General features: G+C 39.3%; 1 protein-coding gene across 8 annotated transcripts in view; it reads right to left on the bottom strand.

Annotated features, from left to right (window-relative positions):
• The window catches only part of grik5 (glutamate ionotropic receptor kainate type subunit 5), a 105,321-nt gene that overhangs the window by 75,572 nt on the left and 6,034 nt on the right, over nt 1–23,715 (bottom strand). The gene's annotated exons all lie outside the window — the stretch shown is intronic.

Here is a 23,715-nt window from a genome sequence, read left to right as displayed (position 1 = left end):
TTTAAAGCGAGACCCCCACAACACAGTTTGGCTGCATCAGCTGGCTGACAATACACCGAAATGCACATTGAATTAAATTCTGCAGGAAGGGAAAACAATTGGTGCAGTATAAATGTTTCTTGATGCACTGTCATATTAGCATGCTAAATCATTACCCATAAAAGGTTTGAGGAAATGTAATAATCTGTCAGTCATTGTATTTGCAACAGTCCAAGGAATTTAGGGTACAACGTATAGATTTGATGATAAACTATTTGACTGTCATAAATGTTCAGAGAGACCATATAACCCTTGTGCTATTTTAGATGACCCCACCCTTACTTTGACGTGTTATTCCTACCATGACAAAGGTGGATAAAGGTGGAAAGATTTCATGTAATCCATGGACACCAGTGAAGATCACAAATCATTCAAGAAAAAAGGTTCAGTGCACTGTCTAGTGGGTCTAGATGACCCAACTCCTTATGTTAAAGTGCCTAGGATAGCACAAGGGATAAAGGCTCACAAAAAGTACCACCTACTGTCACTTTGTCTTGTGTCTTTCTTTTTAGCCATAAATGATTTTGTGCTGACCTGTAATTTTACATTTTGTGCTTAGTTGTGTTGTTGTGACTTATGTTAGCTTCATTTTATGACTTTGGTTTTAGAGATTCCCTTAATTTACGCACCTGTGTCTCATTAACAATCACTGTAAATGACCAGCTTGGGGTGTGTGTGCTTTGCTATTTCACTATTCTGTAAATATATGTGTCTTGCGTTCATTTTTGGTTTGTTTTAAGTCTTTTTGGGTATTATTCAAGTTTGTGTTGGACTGTTCATCTTCAGTTTGTCTGCTTGTTCTGCTTTCATGCCTGATATTGGTGAATGTAATTAGCACAGCTGTTTCTGTTTTGTTGATTTCCTGCAGTCACTAAATCTGCAGTCTCAGTCCATTTTTTGTTATTCTCAATGTTCTTAATTGGTTCACTTCTTTTGTTTTTTTCTTTTTCAGATTTAGGTGCTAGGTCTCCCAAACAATTAAAAAACTACGACTATCTAGTGCCCCGGATTTTAAAAGCAGTTTGGACAGCATGCTCACTTTTCTTTTAATGGCACGTGACAATACCTATTTCCAGAAGTGAAAACATTAGAACATTTAATGAAGACTATTCACTGTGTTCTGGATGGTTTAAATTTTTTATTTTTAGCATTTACTGTAATTTAGTCAAAATTGGATCAAAAAGATTTTAAACTCCTTGCACTGGAATAACAGGCCCCTTAGAAATAAATTACACATTTTTTACCCCACTGGCAGTTTTTTTTAAAATAAGTAAAAAATCAAATCTGCCAATTGAATAAGAAAAATGTTCTGCAAGAATTCTCATTTTAAGAAAATATCTAGTCAGTTAGAAGAGTTTTCTCATCCTAAAATTGGTTTGCTGTTGAAAAACTGTCTTGAGAAGATTTTCTTGCAAGGCATGCGAAAAAACGTTCTTTAAGCATGGGTCTCTTTACTTTCTTAAGATTCTGCCTTTGCAGTGTGTAGCTTTTACTGATGGCTCCTTCCTCCACTTTCCTATTGAGTTTGAAAATACAAAATAATCATCCAGTGGCTGCTCAGTCAAGCAAAAAGCATGATGGGAAATGAAGGCTGTCACTTCTGCTTATTCATTTAACCTCTTCAATACTGTCAAACAGCAGCCCTTTCAGATCATCCCACAGATTTTAAGCGGCGGCATTTACTTGTGAGTTACTCACTTGTGAGTGCATGAGTCGACACTGCCAAACAACTCCCATCTCCACTTCAAACACAGGCGCAAAGACTCATGCAGTGCAGCGAAAAATAAATGTTTCTTTAAGCTTGTAAATATCTGTAATTGCTGGGAAATTTCTCTTTGAGCGATTTAAGTATGTTTAAATCTGGATTGTGTTGCAAAATGTCCTTGTTATTGTTGAGTCTTGAGTGTTTTGTTTGGATCTTACATCAGCTTTCATGGCAACAAGGGACTGAGTACAAGTCTGTCTCTTGCTGATACCAAACAGAAATTCTCTTTTGAGCTACCAAACAGTAACTATTATGTCGTTTTTTTTTGTTTTTTTTTTGTTACATTGTATCAGGAACACATACTTGTGGATTTACGTGTGGTTGAGTTAACCATTCTTTGTTTTGTTTTTTCCAATTTGGTGGTTTCTGATTTTGTGCCCATTACATTAATGTTTTTAAAGCCTAATTTGAAAATGTTCTTTTTATGCATTTAATAATAAAAATTAATTTTATATTTTGGAGGCATAAAGGCTATTTGATACCATTACTTCTGAAAAAACTCCTATTGACTTCAATTTGAAAGTTGTAGTGTTTTGTCACTCCTGAAATAAATACATTTATCCTAATAACGGTCTAATGAGTGCAACCAAGGGTGGCTGCAACTACACACTCGCACACTTACAGTCCTGTCAAACAAGCTTGAAACACATGCACACATCCAGGTGGTCCCAAATCCACAATGAATCACTATCCAGTGTACCTATTATAAAATCAATTATGTTTCAGCACCTGGGCCTGAACCTGACTTTTTTTCCTTCCATTATGCATCTTTTTGTCCCACAAATGTCCCATTTGTCATTGTGGAAAAATCACAAATACACCTGGATTTCTAGAGAAACTGGGCAGCAGTTGGTAGATTGTTTATATATTGGAATAAATGGTTTGTGTCAGAAAGGTACCAGGGCGCATGAGGGAGGATAATAGAATGAGAGAGCAGAGATGAACATTGCAGAGGGCAAAAAAACACACAGTTTATGCTGTTTTTTGGTTTATTTTAGAAAATGAAAAGTGATTTAGAATCAGGTTTAAATATTAAGTTAGAAAGGAACAAAGAAGAGAAAGATCAAAGGGGTAATAAACCTCTTTGGCTTGGTTTAAAAGAAAAAAATAAAGAAAAGAGGATGCAATGATGGTGACAAAATTGGAAGTTGTTAATATTGCAAAAACAGAAGTCAACACAAAAAGCATTTTATTAAAAAGTGACGTGTGAATAATTGCCCTTCAGCAGACTTTTACATTTGAAAAAAGTCAATCTAAATAATGTTATTTTTCTTTATTTATGCTATAGCATTGATCATAGTTAGAAAAAAACAAAAAATAAATCGTTGTTTTCCCTGTTGCTACACACAGGACATGATGCAATGAGTAAGCAATGCCTCAGTTTCCTTTGTCAGAATAGGATGCACCAAGTACAACTCTGCAATTTAACTAAACTTGCTCAAAACTAGCTTAACAACAGCATAATTTCCAGAAATAAATGCTTGGAAATATATTTTAAATATCAAATACGTCTGGGGTACCGCCTAAAATGCATTTTTTTCCTTGTTTCACCCCCACCTTTATGTCCGATAGTAAATCTTAAAACAGATAAAATACATTTAAAAGTCTTTTTTTCTATTAATTGTTTAAGTGATGTCTCTAATAAATGTGGAAACATTTGTGTTAAAAAAAACATAATATTTCAAATAATTAAATTATTATTATCAATGGAACATGTGTCCAGCAATATGCACTCAGCTCTGTTACTATAAACTTTTTTTATCATATAAGAAGAATGTAACAGATAATCACAGGATTTGTTGGACTTGACATCATTCTAGGGCTGCATGGTGGCGCAGTGGTTAGCGCTCTTGCCTCACAGCAAGAAGGCTCCCGGTTCAAGTCCCGGCTGGGGGACATGATAAACACATCAATGGGGGACCTTTCTGTGTGGAGTTTGCATGTTCTCCCCGTGCATGCGTGGGCTTTCTCCGGGATCTCCGGCTTCCTCCCACTGTCCAAAAACATGCTACATAGGTTGATTGGCAACTCTAAATTGACCATAGGTGTGAGAGTGAATGGATGTGTGATTGAGGATATTCCACCCTGCGACAGACTGGCAACCAGTCCAGGGTACCCCTTGCCCAAGTGACCGGGATAGGCTCCGGCAACCCAGTGACCCCGAAAGGGAATAAACAGTTAAGAAGAAGATGAATGAATGACATCATTCTAATTTCAAATTCAAATTAATTTTGTTTTTATTTTTATAGCACCTGTAAAAAGAACAGCTAAAGGTGCTGTACACAAAAACAAGCAAGAACACAAAAACACCATGCAATAACATAATAAAATAGGCCCCTCATAATAATATACACAAAAACAAACAAAAGTGAAGAGAAATGATTATAAAAAGGCATAAGAAGAGAGAACCCATCATCAATAAAGAGAATTGGTAGAGCTAAGGATCTCCTCTTTTCTATCTGTCATATTTTTACGACAGTTAGCCTGGATTGAATGTCTTACTCTATCCCATGTAACCCTGCTTTTTTTTTTTTACTACTATCTTTCTTTTTACTTATTTACATGAGTAAGTCCTCTTGGTCATCAGTAAAAACTAGCTTTTACTCCTGGGAGAAAGCTAATATTAGCACAGATTTGCAAGCCTGTTACCTGCAAAAGTCTGTAACAGGGTTGCTCCAAGTTTTGTGGTCATCAAATATCCAATAAAGCAAAAATTGCACAATTGATCTGTAAGTTGAGCTAATAAATCTTTGACAGTTTATAACCAGCTATTAATGAATATGTAGCAAAAAATCAAAATCAGAAAAGTTACTTTTTTATGAATATTGAAGCCCAAATGTCCTCCAATTGTGCAATGACCCTACTACCAAGCCAGAAAGCCCCATAAATACTTCAGAATTACTAAACCCAAACATGAGACATGGAGTTAATAGAGCCGCTGTCCTCTGAGACACCGTGATGGGTGATGGGAGGCCAGTAATTATCCTAAGCTGTAAATATTTTACAATATCATACCGAGCCATTAATTACAGATGGCTAAAACGTCCAGTTCTAAATACAGCTGATAAGAGATGACACGCTGTCACCTCCATCTGCAGCCAGACCCTTTCCCTCACCTCTCAACTGTCTCTCAACATACCATCATCATTCCACACACACACACACACTCCCACAAACACACACCACAAACCACCTAATGCACCACAATCACATCCGCCAGACAGGGGGGCAGAAACGGGAAACGCTGGCTGAGTGATTAGCTTGACATCACACAAAATAAGGGTTTGATGAAGAAAGGGGGGGGGGGGGCTGAAGAAACAGGTGAGAGGCAGGGAATGAGAACAAAGCTAATAAGATAGTGTGATAGAGGCAGTCAAAAGGCAGGAGCAGAGAAACCAGAGGAAAATAAGACGGGGGAAGTGGAGAAATGCCTCCAAAGGACAGGAAATCAGCACCATTCCATTTTTGTTTAAAGAAAGAAGCCAGAGTAGGACTCCTTCATGGCCGAGGAATAAGGAACGGTAGATGAAACCTCGCCTGAGGGAGATCACTATATTTATAGTCCACTATTATTTATTTATTTTTCTCATTCTCTCTTTAGACGTCTGCTTTCTAAAAACATGCATGCATTTGTTCATCCTCTCAAAGGCTTGGATGGAAGACAAATTTTCCATCGACTCTTTGATCCAACATTACTTCCATCCTCTTCCTCACCTAACTCTCCCACCCCTGCGTATCTCTATCAGATCAGCCGCTTCCCCTTTTGCTCTGGCAATCTTGGCTTTTCGCCCCTCCTTCATGTATCAGCTCTTCCTTTATTTCCAGTCTCCCTCGTTGCCTTTTCTTTCCTCATCAACCACTTGGCATCCATTTCCACTGACGTGGGAGGGACCCCATTACACACATCTGTTTATTCATTTTGTTGGCGTGGATCCACTCCAAGTATGCTTATTCAGAGAGAGTTTGGACATGTACTCAATAGTAATAATATACACTTGATATTGACTATAATATAAATGGAAAACCATATTAAAATCACACATATTTGCATTGTTTAGCTATGAAAACTACCTTCTTAAAATCAGGTAGTGTAATATGGTAAATGTAATAAACACAAAAATGCAAAATATAATAGATTTTGATATTTTACATTTATGAAACATCAGTCTTGATGCAAATAAAAAGATTAATCTTATGCAAATTTTTTAAGAATTGGATCATTCCCTGATAAATATGAACAAAAAGGTTCAGAAATTAATACATTTTGTTATTCACTATACAAGATGAAATAGATGGATGCAATCTCTAGACCTTAAGGTGGCACTGAATAAATTCTGTCTTCGTCACAATTGCTGAGCTGTGATGAATGTTTTGAATGCCATGGCTGCATTAACATATGCCGGCTGGAACTCCGGCATGCAAAATAAAAACCATTCAAGTCTGCTGCTGCTGCTGTCTGTCTGTCGGTCTGTCTGTCAGCCAGGGCTCATATGAAAGCAAGTGAAGTACAAAGGAAAACTGCCTTTCAGAATTAAGGTAGATATTTTGAGTGCAGACAGTGGCACTAAAGATATAAAGAGGTTTTCGCATGAAGCTAAAATGAAAGCATGACAGGGGTCAATCAATCAAGTACAGTTTAACTGACTTGTAGGTCAGTCAATTTCAGTTTATATTTCCGCTTTTTGAGAAGCTCGGCTTTGAGAAAAAGTTCTAAATTAAACCTGTAATTGAAACATCATTCAGGCACATTCTAATTACAGTGATTCATTTCATTACTTATGTTGGAACATAGCCGCTAAGAATTCTGGGTTTGAGAACAACTACAAACTGGTTTTATAGGAAGTCCTGTGACTTTGTGATAAAAACCAAAGACCTCCCAGATTCTTCAAACCTTAAAGCCTATTCAAAACCACAAAAAAAATGGATAAAAGAACAAATTAAAACATCATTTGATTTCTTGTTGTTATACGGCTTACTTTTTTCAAAATAACATTTGTAGGGAAACAGTAGTTTAGGCACTACTGAACATAAAGAAATGGTGTCAGGCACAATTAACGACATTATGCTTTTTCGACTTTAGCAAAAAAAACATAAAAAAAACATCTCAATTGAGCATCATTGTTTCAAGAAATAACAGTAAACCGGTAAATGAATCTCTACTGTAAAGAGGAAGAATTGTTGGCAATGAAAATAAACATCCTAATGCCAAAAGTAAAGAATGTGTTTGCTTCTTTTAACATTGTTTACGTGTATGGTTTTCTTCCTGCCTTCTTCCTCGCACTGATCTTATGGGTAACACTGAGATCCTCCAGCCTCGCCGGCACATTAACATGACAGGATTCACCACCTTGTGCAACATGGTCTTTGCTCTGAGAGTGTGTGTTTATATGTGTGGATGTGTGTGCTTCTGTCATCAGTTATCCCAGAAAACGTTGTTTACTCTAGTGTGACAAGGCTGTGAAAACAACATCTTTTGTAATCGTTTCCTGATCGGTGCTTCATACCAGGATTTCCTTCAGGATGCGACAGCTTTCACTTTAAGGTCTTTTTAAAACAAGAGATTGTTTTCTTTATGAATTAATTTTTTTATTGATGAACTAGAACTAATAAAAGAAGAATATATAATACATGCAACTCAATCTCTTACATCAGCAGACCAAAGTTGTATAGCACCTGTAATTTCTCCAGAAATTTCCTAAAAAACAAACATGTCCACTCTTCTATTAAAAAAAACAGAATATTGGAAGTGATCTAACAAAAACATTACATTATTTAAACAGAAAAAATAACTAAATCTTCAATCCTCTGGTTTTATACTGTGTAAACACAATAACATGCTTTTTATTACACAAGAATTGTCTTCATTTATGCTAAACCAACCATTGTCACACACTTTCTGTGATTTGACATCTAAAAAAACCACCAGTAAAACTCAAAAGAATAATTTTCTGAACATTTTTCAAGCCTCTTGAGTCGCCGTGGACAACATGAAACTACATTTTTACATTCAGTTTTCTACACATCTTTATTAGCTAGAATCTGGATTTGAACTGGTTGGGGGGGGGGCTCTCAAAAAATGTACTGACTCCAGTCAATCAGCTGCAGAGTTGCAGGTGGGGTTCGTGTTGTATGACTCAGGGCTCATTCAGTCCAGGTTTGATTTGTGACCTGCACTCTACTAGTGAGAAAAGTCTAAATGGAATCTAAAGAACTGAACTTAAACAACTGAACTAATTACTACAAAAAATTAGCAAAAAGAAACATAAAACAAACCCAAAAAACAGAAATCCTTATATAAAAATTGCCAACTGCTGTTTAGGTTTGATTTCACACTGCACTTATAACTGTGGGAAGGTTTTATTCTAATTAAGTTAGAAAAGATGGAGGAAAACATTAAAAACATCTGTAGGTACCACAGCTAATTCTAATCAATATTTTAATAAGGAATTGATTTGACTTAAAGTTCACAATCCACTTTAGTTAAACATTTCATCAAATTTTGATTTTTTGCGTCCCCAAAGCCAGCTGTGTTTGGTTAAGAAAAACATTTTTCACATCATTTGTGATTTAAGTAAACTAAAAAATTTAAGCTGACAATAAATTCAGACTTAAAACCTTCTTTTTTTTGCCCAACCAGGAAATTAATCAAACATGGATGGATTTTTCAATTGATGTTGGATTTTGACTAAATGTTTTAAAACCCAGCCCTCAAATGGTTGTTGATCTAACTCTATCCACAAAATACTTCATAAATATTTTTGTGAGTATTTTTAGCACAATTAATGTAAATCTGTCACCAACTAGTGTAATATTTCTGACCCATGGTGCAAAGACCTTAATACCTTCTCCCTGCATAGTTGTATAAATCTGTGATGCATGTTTTCTTTTTTTTGCTCTTGTTGTAAATTGTAAAGCGTCGCCATGAACATTTCCTCTTTAAGGGACAAATAAAGGCTTATCTTACTGCATGAAAAATACATCAATAAAATTAGTCAAATGAATCTTTTTATAATAATTCTCTAACTCTAATGGTATTCTATCTTTATCTCAAACTACTTTTGCAATTTATTCATGATTGGAAAACAAATTGCATACCAAAATATCTTCAAATTCCTTGAGCTCTGATCTTCACAATAAACCCGCCTATGTGATATTTTGAAAGAAAAATAAACAGAACCTTGGTTATTTATCAGAATAATGAAATTTCCACCCCTTGTCTGTGGTAGATGCTATAGCTCATTTAACTAACAAATAAAGATGCATCCTCACTCTGTTCTCTGCCAAGTACTTTTGCAAGCATCACCACAGCAACCAAAGCCAGACAGACCTCTCTCTGGCTGTCTTTTATTGGTCCTGTAAAGGCTGCACAACACATTTCTGCCTGCAGTCAGCTGCTGTAAACTGAGCAACTCCATGGATGTGTCTTAAAGCAGAGCTCTTCTTTAATTTAAGATTGTGTGTTTTTTTAGATGGCCTAATTCATTTAAAAAAATTTTTCCAATGGTACCTTTTCGTCACGCTGTTTCAAAATCCCCATCATGCACTGTTCTTCTGCCCAGTCTACCAGTCTACATCTCTGTGTCATGTGTCTCACGTAGTGCATTTTCATCTGCTCCCCCTTAAAACTCTAATACATGCATGGCAACACATACACGACACATGCACTCAGATTAGCCTATACGCTGACACAAGGACATTTTCTGTCTGCATGAGCATTCTCCTAGTACCCTGAGGTCAGGACGTTGCACGTAGCATCCACATACGCGTGCCTGTTGTCATTTGTCTGGAACAGCTTTAAGACCCAATCTGTAAAATCCCCAAACACGCTCACAGAAACAAAAGTATGTGGTCATCAGTGCACTGTATTTGTCTAGAATTATCTTTTACTCTTTTTGAAAGCTTCTATTTCTACTAACATTTGTTTACAATAAAGGTGAGGACCACACAGAGAAGCAGCTGAACAACGGTAAGGGTTTTCAACTGGTTTGATTTACTGCTGGCTTTGCATTATTTTGCTATTTGCTCTGCCAGGCTGGAAGAAACAAGGCGGACAGCTCAAGCCGGAGGCGGCGCAGAGCAGGAGAGCGAGAGGAAAACATTCATCCATCTTCTAGTCCCAGTTAGTCATCTGCAGGGTCAAGGGAGTTGCTGGAGCCTATCCCAGCTGCTAAGACTAAGGTGCAGTACACCCTGGACTGTTTCCGAGCCCACTGCAGGGCCACAGACAGACAGACAGACATCCAAACAGTCACACCCTCTGACCCAATATGAGAATTGGACTGAATGACCCCTCCCCCCGCATGCTCCACACAGCTAGTACCCACCGGCTCCAAGACACCAAAGTCCCATAGACTCTATTGGGAAATACACACCTATTACTCGGTTATTCTGTTGTCAGAATAACCATTCTTGCTCTGCTACCTTTTTTTGAACATGTTTTAGCTAATCCCATTTTTTTCGGTATGTTATAAACTGGCCAATCAGATGGCTCAATAAAAGCATGTAGTGCCTGCTGGCCCCCACCTCCAACCTTCAAAACATCTGATTGACAGATTCTCCCGAGCCCCCTTTCAGTGGAAGGGGTGTGGACTTCCAACAAGCCCACTCCTAATTAGTGACAGTAGTTACCATAGAAACGCTGGCTCAGACCGAGTTGGATCAATCCCTGCCTACTAAAGTCGCCTTGCTCCAAACGGCAGTGTCAGTTTCACGAAAAAATGCGACTAAATTGATTTTGTTTTTTTAAGGCCGGAGGCCATTTTCTATGGGTGACGTCACACTCGCTTGGTCCAGTTCTATACAGTCAACATTCACACCTGAGGGGCAGGAAAATCCAAAAGATGATGCAAATTCGGAAAAGAAAGAAACGAGCCAGGATTTAAAGCAGGGCCTCGTTGCTGTGAGGTGACACTGCTAACTATCATGCAGACCTGAGGAAAACATCTGACCCTAAAGCAATGTACAGCATCAATAGTACACAGTAGAAGATGGCATTTATTGATGAAGACAAGCAAGGTTATGAAGAAGAGGAAGAAAAAAAGAAGAGTAAGCAGAGGGAACTTAATGAATTTAAAGACTATAACAACAGCGCAAGTTAAATTGTCCATTAACTTAAGGGTTTGTGTGTTGTCTGGCCATAACACTCTAATTTAACAGGTTACACTCCAATGCTTTCTGGGCAGGTCCAAGCAAACACCTTTAGCATAGGAGGTTAGCCTGAAGGCTACAGCAGAGGCAAGCATTTACGGTGGACAGATAAGGCGCAAAAGAGTAATGTGTAATAGACAAAAGGAGAGGAGCAAAACAGATGGAGCTACATGGAGGAAATGTAGTGGTGAAGGAGAGATAAGGGAGAAAGATAGGAGAACCACAGAAGAAATATTAAAAGTCAAGGAAGACAGCATGAGAGGGGAGGATGGATTAGTTGGAGGGAAGCAAATTCACAAGGGGGAAGAAGGTATAATTTCTTCAGATATAGAGGGAGATAGCCACTGCAGAGGGACAAGATGGAGATTTCAGTGCAGCCCTAAAAGGAACGGAGAGAACCGCACGTCCAATTATTCCTCTGGAGGGCCCCTTGGAGTGGAAGCAAAAACAAAGAGACAACAGATTTGCTCCAAAATTGACACAACAATTTGGTGGCAGAGGGGTGGACTGGATGGGAGGTTAATTTGTTTTAATTGGTCCGTGCAATCACAGGGTGTGATGAGGAAGATAATGACAGAGAGACAAATGACTTTTTCGTTTTTTTCGTAGAGCCTAACTGGCTAAATTGACTTTGTCACATCAATGTCATTAAAGTGGTTCGACAAAGGATTCAAAATGTCAAATACACCATTACCTTTTTGATTAGTTGGAATAGATAAGTAATAGACAAGGTACAGAATATTTTCACAACGCAGCATTTGTTAATAGAGATGGCAAGCATTTGGCAGAGACTCTATACCATAACCCAGACTTGAAGCGACACCTGTCATTAGCACTTAAAGTGAGGTATCTAAGTAGCTTGCAGAGTCATGTTATGGAAGGCTTTGCTGTGCACGTTAGCTTCTAACTTGGAGTAGTGTTTTTGGGCCAGAAAATTGTTAAGAAGACATTTATTTCGCTACAGCAGCCTGACCACTTTTGACAGATGTCAAGTCCCACTGACGAAACAAGTCAAGAAAAAATAACAGTCAAATGTCATCCACCAGCGAAACAAGAGTGCACAGATGAGTAGTAATGCAATGCTTGTGTGTGCATGTTGGGATGCTGCCAGCGCAACCAAAAAAAATGACAGACAGAGACACAGTGTATAAAACGGATTAGCTGACTATTATAGAAGAGCTGTCAGATGCTTATAAGACCAAAACACATTTCTGCTCCTGTCTCTTTTTAACCAGTGTTGCTCAATCTCCACCCCGATCCGCTTTAGAAAGACTTAAGGGCTTTTACTGATTCCTCTAATGCTTTCAGATGAACCCAACGCTTTGACATGTATTCTGTTAGCTAGGGCACAAAGACACTGACAGAAAGGCAGCAACAACTGTGTATTTCACCCTCAGTAATATGGGGGGAGGGCCGGTTATGCATAGGGTTGTTTGTAACTAGGAGGCTGCGATACTGGAGGCTATGAAACTCCAACATTAGCAGTTCGCTGCACCAGACTGCATGGACCAATGAGGTGTTGGTTCATGTTCCCAGGCTTGGGGGAATAGTGAGTTAATCTTCAAAGTGCCTGTAGATGAGCCGTGATCTGAAGTGCTGGTAGAGTAATAAGCAATTACATCACTACAAAATGGAAATGTAGAGAAACTTAAAAGATTAGAACAGTTGAAATGATCAACCTTTGATGAGGAAATAGTATTGGGGGATTCATCAGAAATTGGGCGGCCAATTTTGAATGACTGTAGTAGAAAATCAGATTTTTTTACAGATTTTTATCATAGTTTTCCCTTCCGCTCACTGGCGATGTGCAGATGAGGATTAAAACAAGAAAATAGCGGTAGATAAATGCAAAGGGTCTTTGTATTCACTGAGCGATTTGGCCAGAGTTCTTTTATCAGCATGGCCCTTTGCTCTCTAATGAGCCTCACACCTTCAGACCTGCTTTGCTCCAAAGCAGACATTGCTCATGTTTATTTATATTATGCCGGTATAGACCACTTCAAAAGACGGTCCGGTTGGCACTTTCAAAAGAGTTGCTCTCTTCCTCTGGAGTTCCAGTAGCTCTCCTCTGGCCCTGCCTGCTGCACCTGTCTCCCTGCCTGGTCTCAAGCTTTATTTACTGTAACGCTTTTGCAGCGATAACACAGCAACTCAGCAGCTGCCGTTTTTGCCTCCACACACGTGCACGCTCCCTTGTGTGCGTGCATGCTTCCAAGTTGGCTCACGATCAGAGCAAAATAAAAGCTGTTGCAAGCTTGTCATTTGTTTGATTCATTTTGATTGTTCTTTTCTAGCTCACCTTCATGCATTTCCACCTGATCCGTCTTAACTGATATCCTGACATGCAGCATCTACTCTCTGTCACATCCATATGTTCCTCTGAGAAAGCAGTGGCCTGAGTTTAGTGAAGAGGTCAAAAGAGGAGGAGGCAAATAAAAGGATAATGCAACATGCACCCAGCTCCAACCAGCTTCTGACGGCTAATCAATGTGCTTCTGCTTTACCTCTGTGGCTTTGGTCCAGGCGGCTTGAAAACAGAGCCAGAGAGAGTTTCCGCTTTCCTCCATGAGGGCATGGCAAAAACCAGCAACTATAAACCTGGCAGATTTGCTCAGTACTGCGGGACTCTACCTTTCTAGTTTGCTGACATCCCTTCTCTAAAAGGACCTTCAGGGATGATTTTTATTTACACTGATGTTTTTTTTGATGAGGCTTAGCATATGAACTTTAAAGACCTACTCCGATAAAGATGGAGTATTTTTAGTGTTTTTAACATGTTTTTTTTTCTGATGGAGGACATTTATTAAGAAAATGAAACTCAAAATTACATTGCATGTGTATTGCATGAGTATTTATTTATTCAAATAGCTGTAAGTCAGGAGCAGAAGACAAAATGCTGTTTAAAGAAGATCTTATTTGTGACATAGAAAATGCAGAAGGCAGGCAAAAATCTCTCTGCTCTGCTTCATTCTGATGCCTCAACTTGCTGACAAATAAATCCATGTGCATCTTCATTGTCCTCATCCGAACTGGCATCTAAACTGTACGACTGGCTCCAATATTGCTCAACCATTTTTCTTTTTTTTACTACGGTAATGTTAGGTTGGGGGTGTGACAGGCTGTAAGCTAGAGGGAGAGAGTGTAAACAGATGGATGATGGAAGATTATCCACAAACACATAGTCCATGTGAAAAAACAAATACTTCATTGATCTGTGGAGCAGCATGAGCCTCCAGACCTGACAAAGGCCGCATGTGCTGACAGACTCCATCAGTCATGGACAGCCTGCGGGTTCAGTGATTACCTGTATGTATGTAAATCAAATGAGCAATAAGACAGGTTATCCGCCAATGAAACACAGTTATTATTGCTGCAGATGGAATGTCATCAGCGAGTGCCACTGGCCAACTGCTAGTAACTGATTATGCCCCATTGAGACTAGATAGAGAAATTGAAAAGTGTTGATATCAGGAATATGAGCGTTTGTAATCCCTCAGGACTGCATGATTTCTTCATTTATCCAAGTGGAAAAAGATCAGAAATCATCTGGTAAATTACATTCACTGGTCAAATAATACTGGGAAATTCAGTTTGGTTCTCTGTACCCTCAAACTTAGTTGATATTAAACTCTAAGTTTAGTCTTTTGGTAAAGCTATACATGACACTTCCACATAAGTGGACAGTAATGGATAATTTGGCCGCAAGAGCCTGATATCCCCAGTAAAGTTATGGAGGCCAAAAACAGAAAGAACAGCAATTAAAAAATACATTTAGGCTACAAACGTTGTTTAGGCTTTCTGTGGGCTCTGAGCTCACCAAAGTGGAGCAATATATCTTTGTGCTTTTTGTCTGTGGTTATAATTGAGCAGTAGAAGTTTATAGGCAATGTGTTTGTAGCTTTAAATTCCCAATCTGTTGTGAATATTCACAAACCCAGTTGCTCCTCTCATTCTAGGAATGTTCCTCCTCAGAATTAGAGGTTAACCAATGTGGAAAACAACCATCACTATATTCAGCTGCACCTCCTGCAAAAAGGAAGGGAATTTCCTAAAATAGTCAAAGAGCAATAAAAGCTCCATTATTACACTTAAACTTTGAGTGGCTAGAAACAAGAAACCTGATTAAAATTCAAATTTAATTGATGGGATATGTTAACCTTAGTTGTAGCATTCTATCTCTGGCAAACAATGTGTTTTAAGTGGTTTAGATGCTGCTAAACGGAACCAAAGACAGCATGACACCTGCTATTTAAGACTTACAATCTATGACTAATCCCAAGTTTCCTAACAAATACCGTAAGCTTAGCAGCTTGAGTCAACCAGCTTTTAATTCAAACACTGTGCAACCCGCCAACCTGCTGGCTTTCATCTATCTCCTACTACCGACCTGCCAATAGCTGATTTGAGGCTGACTGAAGGTGCTAAAAGGGTGGTGGTGCCTGTGTGGATGGGCTGAGTCTGTGCTCTCAGCCTGTTTTCGCTCTGGATCAAAGGCTGTATCACGAGCAGACTGGAATACTTTGTGCCTCTCAGTATGACCACGGCGCTGCTCGTGTGAAACACATTGATTCTGACATCAACCGACCACAAACGCTAACCATGACATTGGCAGAGTGCACCCCCACCCATAGTCTTTCATGTTGAATTGAAAGAAGTCAGAAGACACAAACAGAGCAATGCCGCCTGCCGGGGTTCTCACATGCAGATCTGCAAAGCTGGTTCCGAGAAGAATGATCATCTTAATCACACAATCTTGAAATTCTTGCATTTTAATTGACGTTACTGTATAGATGATTTTTTTTTCTTTATTGTTTGTTTTGGCTTATTGAATGTGAGTCAAATATTCAGAGGGAACAACAGTGAAAAGAACACCTATACTACTCCGAGCCTGAGAAGGACTGCAAACTCTTATTTTACCCTTTATCAAAATAATATAATATGAATGCAAAGCAGTATTTTTATTTTAAAGATTCGTATTAATTGTATTTCTTTTATGGAATGAATAAAAACAAAATATAAAGAGAAACTAGTAGATTCTCAAAATGTGAATTTGATTTTAAGTTGTTTTTAACTCCTTTGACTGGCTTTCAAATATAATACTTCCTGTGCCAAACAGTATAATCTCAGTGCAGTTAATGAAAGGTTTTAAACAATGCAGGACATAAATGGCATTGTCTCTTGTTATTCCTTAAATCTACTTTGGTGAGCCACCATCCTTTTGCCTGCTGCAAGTAATCTGAAAATAAACATGAAGTATGTAAAGAATATACATTGCTATGTAGCAGGTATATTTTCCCTCTGATTTTGCAGCATGACCCCCACTGATCTTGTGCAGCATGAGACGATACTCATTAAATAAAATCAGCAATCAGAAAAGCTCAGAATCTTTACCAAAGTTTTGCTTAGTATTTGAAATCTCTGAATTCGGAGGTGCGTGCAGAGCAAACAAGGCCTCTTGATGTCAGTTGGGATGTAAAAACTTAGCCAGTTTGTCTTACTTATAGGTGCACCCCAGCTGTCTTTTCATTAACTTAACTAATCAAAATTAAACCAACGCTTTTTAAATAAGCCTTACTTTTGAAAATTACTAATATTTTATTTTCTTCAGTCAGGAAACCACCATGGAGGGGTAAAAGAGCCACATGTGGCTTTGGAGCCTCAGGTTCCAGACTAGGATTCCTGAGCAAATGAGAAGCTCAAGATTTGGACTAACTAATCCACATGAGGCTTTTCACTCATCTGACAACAATTTTCTACAAGCTGGGAGAGATGTTAAATTGTGTACATTTATTACATTTATTGTTTTGGAGATTATGTCTATTTTTTGTTCTTTATTCAGTAATTATGATATCATTTATGCACATTCGGAGTATCATGCTTCAGTGAGTCGGTTAAAAATGCAGCAGTTTAACATCAGGCAGTAGTCCATAATCGGCTGGCACAGCACCATTTGGACCAAGGTAGCTGGACTGCAACTGACTTGCATGTTAACGCTTTGGCCTGGCAGAGTTTATAACAAGGTCTTTACTTAACAGCCCAAAATACATTTGTCTCTGAAAGAATTAGACGTGTGCAATGTCTTCTGATAAGGTCCCAGAGGACAAATGACGATAAGCTAATGATAGCCAAAAAAAAGGAGTCATTTCCAAGGGCTTTGGCTGAGTTTTTAACTCTGGACGCCCTTCCTGAGATAACGGACTGCGACCAAACCTGGTCTCAAACCAGTGACTTGCTGATAACAACTTCAGTGCGATGCTCACTTTAACAGCCTGCAGGGCAGCAGCAATAACTATAATAACAACAATTAAAACAACCATAAAAATAGCATTAAAAGGTGAAACAAGGAGACGTTCAATGAAGAATGAAAAGTTTGAACAAACTCATCAGATTGACCCCAGCTAACAAAACTATTACCTGGATTGCATCCATCTATTTTTCATATTTAAAAAAACTAAATGTAGCTTACCAGCTGAATAAAAAAATGCAGCATCAAAGTCCTGTTGGTGTTTTGATTTTAGGGCCAACTGTGAACCCACATATCCACAACTACTTAAGGGCCTATATCATGCAAAATCCACTTTTTGAGCTTTTAAGTGTATTATATTGTTCTTTCCTTACAAATAAAACAACCCCAAAGCAGTAATTTCATCCCTTTACACATTTCTGAGTATTCCTCTAAAAACCTTTGGTCTGAGCATCAGCCCCTCTGAATCCCCAAAAATCGAGCGGGTTCTCACATTGTGACGAAGATAAGTGAGGAGCTGCCCGTGGGCGATACGCAGACATGTTGCTGAGGCCGACTCTAGGTTGACGTCATGAAATGGCAAAAGGTGGTGCCTCAGAGATTGAGTCAACTTACATCCGGGTAGGAAAATGAGCTTGCAAGTATAACTCATATTTCATAAAAAAAAACATTCTTTAGTGTGCCAAAGGTAATACATATTATCATATAAATGGATATAGTTTCCTCTGAAAGGCTTAAGAATAGCATGATATAGGCCCTTTAAAGATGTAGGCCTACATTATTATACATCTTTACGTCAGGGTTTTATGCTTTATATCTAGCTATTTCTTTCCTAAAATAGCATAGCAGGTATATTTTCCCTCTGATTTTGCAGCATGACCCCCACTGATCTCCTAAGTGTTCAGCAGACAAATTTAATCAGTGATTACAGTGTCACATCCCGCTGGGACTTTTTTTAAACAGCTTATTATTAAAAGGTGCACTCGTTTACAACATTGATAAGTTGATGATGAAACAGCTATTTTTGTTCGAATAACTATTATAATAAGAATACTTTGACAAATTAAGTAAAAGGCAGTTTATTCCCAATCAAAGTGGAGAAATGTAATTAAACTGACAAACCATCAAAATAGGGTTTAAACTAGTTTAAAAATGTGTGATTGTTCAAGTGATTTAGAGACTTTTTCTCTTTTGCTCAGAGTGACTTAATTTATTTTTTACTATATCCAAACCTGTTGAGTTTTCATGGCAGTTTTTGCAAACACAAAAATCAACAACAAACCTGTTCATTTGTGCTGCCTTCAATCAGCAGGTACACAGGTACGCTGCAACTCCAACAGCTCCTTGATAGATAACAAATAACAGCTCTGGTTGGAACAAACATCACACAGTTTCTTTTCCTGGTCACAAATAAAAACACCAACCAAACATGTTTTATGTCGATGAAGATTCTCATTCCTCCCGGCCATGCTGTCTTGAACTTGAGTATTCTCCTCCTGAAAGGTTTTGCCACTTGTTTCGCCACTCGTGAAATTCGCCACTCATCCAAGAGGCTTCACGAGTGGCAAAACATTTCAAGAAGAGAAGAGTAGAAGTCCAAATGCCTCTGGAACTTCCAGAAAAAAAAATTCAGCTTTTCACATTCTTACAAAGCACCCATTTATGTCTCAGTTCAGTTTTTATCAGATTGTTTTTGTAGCATCATCTTGAGATGCCATACAGAAACTCAGAGCTCAAATGATGTTTTACGTTTTTAAGACAAATCCCACAGAGAGTTGTTGCTGGCCAATCTCAGCCTGCACTTTTTCAATTTGATCATAAATATTTGTAAAGAGTTTTAATAACTAATAAGTAATACTAGCAGTGGTTTCATCTGTCTTGCTGGAAAAAAAGGATTTGAAGTCCCAAACCAATCATCTTTTGATGTATTTTAAAAGCATTCCCAGTAATCTTTTAATTAGTATTGTCCAAAATCAAGAAACCTTTCCTGTTTTCTAGAGCATAATTTCTGCAGGGCGGCAGTAGTTCATTAGAATTTCACCTCCAAGTTGTGGGCAGAAAGAGCAAGCCCGCCCCCATTCCTTTCGAAGTTGCTGAGAGCACGGAACATGGAGCATGTGGCCAGCCCAGCGAATTTTCTACGTCACAAATACAATCTTTTTCAAATGGCATTTTTTCGTCTGCTCCTGATTCACAAAAATTTGAATAAAGAAATCCTCAGAAATTTAATTTTGAGCTTAATTCTCTGAACATATGTCCTCCATCACCCTGCGACAGACTAGCGACCAGTCCAGGGTATCCCTTGCCTACGCCCAAGTGGCCGGGATAGGCTCCGGCAACCCCGTGACCCCGAAAGGGAATAAACGGTTAAGAAGATGAATGAATGAATGAATGAATGAATGTCCTCCATCATCAGAAAAATGCCACAGGAACATGTTAAAAACAGCAAAAACTGTATTTTCATCAGACTGGGTGTTTAAGGTGATTTCTTTTTGAATAAACCACAAGAACAAAGCTGACTGAACCAACAAACAAGAAAATTAAGAAAAGTGACAAATTCAAGCACTTTGATAAGACAACGAAATAAACCAGTTCAACCATCCACATTACAGCAGCATCTTTTTGGCAGTAAAACATAATTGCTGTGACTCTCAGTGCTGATGAAAACCACCCAGGCTGACACTGATCACCTGGGTGTCAGACGGCATTACACCTTTATCGACAGAAAACTAACCTTTTTCTACTGATGCTAATGCAGGAGAGTGGCAATCTCAGCTTTGGTGTGGTCCCCCATTTGCAGATACTTAAGCAACCAGCCCAACAAAAAACTGTTACAGTCACAGCAAATATTCTCAAATGATAACACCTATACCTCAGATCAGCCACATTTCACACATGGCTTTTATCTTCCAGCGATCCATTCTTAATGAGTCCATTAACTGTGAGGCCATTAGCAGGATCCACTTTATAGCCAGCCAAACAGCCCAGCCGGGGGCACATTAAGGAAAGGGCATGTGTGTCCTAATGTCCGTTTCTTGTCACTCTTCTCACCACAGACACTCACACACCTTCAGTCTTGAACAGTCTTTCCCCGAAGACCAGCTGGTCTGAAGAAAGCAGAACTGGACTCACGACTAAGCAAACGGGGACATTTTTTTCACTCCATTAGGCAATGCGGAGCAAAGGTTTAGTTCAGGCTGCAGTGCCTCGCGCTGGTGGTCAAGCGGCGAAAGATTGACAACGGAGAAATCCGAAGTGCTGCTCAGTGTTTGAACAGCTCTCCCATCCTAAATTAGAGCGGCTCGCTTCAGAGCAGAGGCTGTTTGGAACACACCAGGGTTAAACTGCAATGCAAGCAGCATCAAGGGGCAGAACGGCAATCACAACCCTGAGCTGATGAGAAAATTATATATTCAATGTTGATAACATAATAATTATCTGCTCCTCTCCAACACTGTCAAAATGGCTTTTTTTACAAGCATGTGACAGCACTGTGGAATGGAGCATCTGCTTCCACCAGAGTACTGTTAACTGATTAATGATGCAAACAATGAGAAAATGTGCTTTTGTCTAAACAATCAGTGGAAAATCATTAAGGAGGAAAAAAACTTCTCAAACACAATCAAAGCTGGAAAAAGAGAATAAAATCAAAGGAAGACCAAATCACAGAGCTGAGAGGATCCAACTGGCACAAGCAGAGATGGTGTGAAATGATCTGTTTCAACGTGAAGAAGCTTAGATGGATCAACTACAGCAAACTGCTGCCACATTGTGTCATATCATTCAGAAAAGCACTTGAAATGTCAATCCAAAATAGAAATAAGCATTGCTAATCATTTGGTTCATCGTCTTCATATAACCTTCCACTTTGGGCGTGTCTTAGTTTACAGAGCACATGTATCTCAATGTGAGTTTTTTCTGACATCAACTGTTCTGTCTCCGCTTAGGGTTTCCCAGACTCTGAGCCTGCGGTCAAAGTTCATTTCAGTCCGCTGACACGCTCATGACCCGTGCACAAGAAAACAAGAAAACAGCTTTTCAAGCCTGAAGCTGCTCGTTTGGGCAGTATGTCATCACAAGTGATGTATGTAGAGATGGACAGACTGTGGTCACATGACCCACTGGTTTGCATTTGACCCAACTGAAGCAAATCATTTAGCAAATAGCAGGCAGTTGGTGAAGATTTTACACTCACAGGTCAATCAAATGACACAATTTCTGTGTTATTTTTGGACAGAATTCATGAAATTGTGGCCTTACAGTACTCCTGTCATGTTCAGTGAACATAACCCCAGAACAATGAAATATTTAGAAACTATACTGTACGTTTTTGCTGTAAAATTGGGCCATTTCAAATCACGATTGGGGGGCTGAGGTATTCTGCAACAAGCCACCTAGATGTCACCTTTGAATTGACCTCACTCCAGTTGCTTCCGTATACTTGTATTGACTGTACACGAGAACTAGATCGAGCAAGTGTGATGTCACCCATAGAAAAAGATTTGCTTCCAGTTCCAACTATATCAAGCAAATTCAGTCTGCATTTTTTCGTGATAAGGACACTGCCATGTCGGAGCCAGACGACGTCAGTAAGAAATAATTGGTCCAGGTCAGATGGAGTCAACGTTTCTATGGCAACCACCCTACCCTACCACCTGAAAATGGTGAATCTGTCAATCAAACATTTCAAGCATTGGAAGTGGGGGCCAGCAGGCACTATGTACTTTTATATATTGAGGCATCTGATTGGTCTGTTTATAACCTAAATAACTTGCATAAAAAGAAATAAATATCATGAAAAATTAGAGGATTATCTAGAACAGGGGTCCCCAATTCCAAGCCTACATTGAAGCTTCTTATTGGCTAAACACACCTGATCCAGGTGATCAGCAGCAGATAAGGCAGGGTTTCTGGAAAATCACTAGGAGGCCGGCACCCTTTGTCAAAAAACATGTTAAAAAAGGAAGCAGAGCAAGAATGGTTATTTGATCTATATAATGACTTAGTAATAACTGTTTATTTTTCAGTAGAAGTCTATGGGAGCCAATAGATACTTCCTGTCTGGAATGCCAGAGGGCGAGGGTCACTCAGTCCAGTTCTCATACACAGTCAACAGTCCTGCCTTAAAATGGAATGTGGTTCCCTCTTACTCATCACTCATTGGTTTTGCTTTATCCATCAGTTCAAGTTTGTCTTTATCAGTCATATGATACACTGTCCCTCGCTGAATATGTCTTAAGCTTGCTACTCTGCACTAATCTTCAGCTCTGCAGGCTCCGTTTTTTCTGCTGGGAGGAGAGAGGTTTAATTCCTATGGGGAGGGGGTTCCATGAGGTGTGGCTGGGCGTAGGGAACCAGCTGAACCCTCATATTCAGTCACTAATCCAAGATCCACAGGTTTCAGACAGATGTACTTTACCTCCGCTGCTCCCTGCTTGTTTTTGCTTCTCACGCGAGTGGGGGGGGACAATTTATCAAGCACTGCGAGAACCTGTATCGACGTGAAACACAGCATGAGGATTCGGCTTTTACTTCACTTTAAGTGGCAAGGTCAGCGCGGCGAGAATGTGTGTCAGAGCTGTCACGCCGAGAAGCATAAAGCCAACAGTCCAGCCAGAGGATGCAACCTAAAGCATCATTATAACAGCCAGATGTCTCACCATGAGAGGAGTGCTTTATGTTCACGCGTGCTGGTAAAATACTGCTGCATCCTCTCGTTTGCCAGCTTTTAGTCACTTTTAGAATCTGACAGTGCAACATAAAACAGAAGATAAGATAAAACAGAATTCATGTTGTAGTGGTAAACATACAGACACCTCCCATTTATTTGAGGACAGAAAACCTTCCTTTCTATGTATTTATGTGCAGTCACACTAACCGTTTCCGCTTATCCTCAGAGGGCGACATCGAAGCCATATTGTGAAAGTCAGGCCCCCGAGACAGTGTAATGTGGTCAACACTGTCCTCTCTTCGATGCCATCATCACGAGCCACTTCTCCTCTCCTCTCTGGGCCTTTTTGACAGTGACAAAGGGGATCGGCAGTGGCGTGTTATCGGCGTGCAGCCACAGTAATCGCATTATTTAGTAATCTTTATTCTGAGGAGCTGACCAACAGTGTGAACAAAGCGAGGCCTTGCTAAGCCCATCACAGTGCTCCTGTGGAGCAGAGGTCTTTTCCTGCTTTGTGGCCCCTCTAAACCCAAGCTCCCCTATTCTCCTCGCTGTTTCTTACGCTGCTCCCCCCTTTTCTGTGTCCTCCTCTCTGTTGCTTTCTCCGTCAGCTCCTCTTTTATTTTCAAATGTTTTTCCATGCTTCCTCACTCTTTTTTCTTTTTCTATCCTTCAAATCTTTCCGTCTAAAACGCTCTGAGCCGGGAGTTTGGGTAATGGCGTTATTCACAGTTCATTGGTCTGTTTGAAGGTTCAATCTTGATTGAGAGTCTCCTGATGCATGCCTGGTTACACTGGAAGTGTATAAAGATGTGGATATGTCCATGGAGATAGATGGGCCTTGCAATA

This window comes from Oryzias latipes, chromosome 16, assembly GCF_002234675.1.
Source record: "Oryzias latipes chromosome 16, ASM223467v1".
Lineage (NCBI taxonomy): Eukaryota > Metazoa > Chordata > Actinopteri > Beloniformes > Adrianichthyidae > Oryzias > Oryzias latipes.
This window is presented reverse-complemented; position numbering and strand designations above follow the sequence as displayed.